We start from the raw sequence: 2,058 nt of genomic DNA on the forward strand, positions 1-2,058 counted from the left end.
AGAGGACTAGCGGATAAAATTTCGTCTCTGATTACGAGATAATTCAAAAGGAAGGATATGATCTTTTAAATACTGATAAGTTTGACTGTATAAGGATTGATCGGTCCCTGATAGATGGCAAATTCGATAGGTATGCTGGGATTGAATGGTAGGGGTTAAGATATCTTCCACAAGAAATTCGTAACGCTGTTGATTCTCCTTATTTTGCAAGAGAGATGCTATTGTAGCCATTGCATCTGCTTCTTTATTCTCATTTCTTGGAATCTGGGTGAATGATATTTCTTTAAAGTGCCCTTTAAACTTCTCTACCAGGTGTTTGTATGGCATAAGCTTATCATCCTTTGTTTGATATTCATCATTTATTTGATTGATGATAAGTTGTGAATCACCATAGACATGTAGTTCTTTGACATTCCATTCAATGGTCATTTTAAGCCCTATAGCCAATGCTTCATACTCTGCACTATTATTGGTGCATGGAAATCGCAGTCTATACGATTTCAGAATTGTGTGTCCTTGAGGTGTGATGAAAAAGATTCCTGTGCCTGATCCATATTGGGTATAAGAACCATCAAAGTACAAATCCCAAAAGTTTGTACTTACTGTCAAGATATCTGCATCAGGAAATTCAATGTGCAAAGGCATGTCATTTTGTAAAGGTGCATCAGCCAATTGATCAACGATGACTTGTCCCTTGATAGCTTTTTGATTAACATATTCTATGTCAAATTCACTCAGCATCATAACCCATTTGGCTAGTCTCCCTGTTAATGTTGACTTGCTCAACAAATATTTGAGAGGATCTATCTTTGTTATTAGTTTTATAGAATGAATCCACATATAATGTCATAGCTTCTGAGTTGCAAATACAACTGCTAGACATATCTTTTTGATTGAGGAATAATTTAATTTATAATCAACAAGTGTTCTACTGATATAATAAACTGCTCTTTCTTTTCCTTCATCATCGTGTTGAGTTTGGAGAGCCCCTAATGATACACTTATTGTTGAGACATAGAGTAACAATGGTTTCCCTTTGGTTGGTGATATCAGTACTAGAGGACGCATAAGATATTCTTTTATTTACAAAAAGGATTCTTCACATTTTAGATCCCATTTGAATGGAACATTTTTATGTAGAAGATGGGTAAATGGAAGACATCTATCGGCCAACTGAGAAACAAATATCTTGATTGATTGCAACCTTCCTTGTAAAGATCGCAATTGACTTATTTTCTTAGGTGACTCCATCTCCATGATAGATTTGACTTTTTCAGGATCTACTTCAATGCCACGAGCTGATATAATGTACCCAAGGAGTTTTCCAAAGGTTACCCCAAATGCACATTTCATCCTCAGAATGCTACCTGCAACAAGTTAGTTTCACAAAATACAAATGGAAATGCTACATGAAATCCAAACTCAACCAATGAAACTACATGAAGTACATATGAAATAAAATACTAATATTACCTTCATGGCTTATGTCCCATTATGTCCTAACTCCACTATTCCTGGTTGTAAATGGTGTGCTCTCAGACAATGCACTGATGGCTTCCAAGATGGCATATGAAGAATGGACTGATAACTTGTAGTTAATTGATACTATGATATGCAATACTACATGATTATGCTAAATGATTATACTATGATGCTATATGATATTTGCTATTTGCTTCAAGATTATAACTCATGGATGCATATGATTAATTTGAAGACTAACTCTCTCTCAACTGAAGCTCTTGACTTTATAGACCTCGAGAGGATTAGATGATGTGGCTTAGATCAATGGTCCTGATCAGATCTGTAGATTTGGATGGCTGTGAGCAAAGGTGAAGGTTGAGAGAAAGGGGGAAGGAGAAGACAAGTGTCACTCATCTCACCTTGACTGGGTTGCTGACTGAGGGAATCTTGGGATGGTTGGAGAAAATTTAGGCATGAGAGGATAAGTGGACTCAAGTCCTTCCCAAGATGTAGGGGGTGTTGGAGAGGATATAGGAGATGGTTATGAAATATGTGTACATACACAATATTCATTAAGTTTGGAAGTTGGAGATA

Source organism: Cryptomeria japonica, chromosome 8, assembly GCF_030272615.1.
Source record: "Cryptomeria japonica chromosome 8, Sugi_1.0, whole genome shotgun sequence".
Taxonomy (NCBI): domain Eukaryota; kingdom Viridiplantae; phylum Streptophyta; class Pinopsida; order Cupressales; family Cupressaceae; genus Cryptomeria; species Cryptomeria japonica.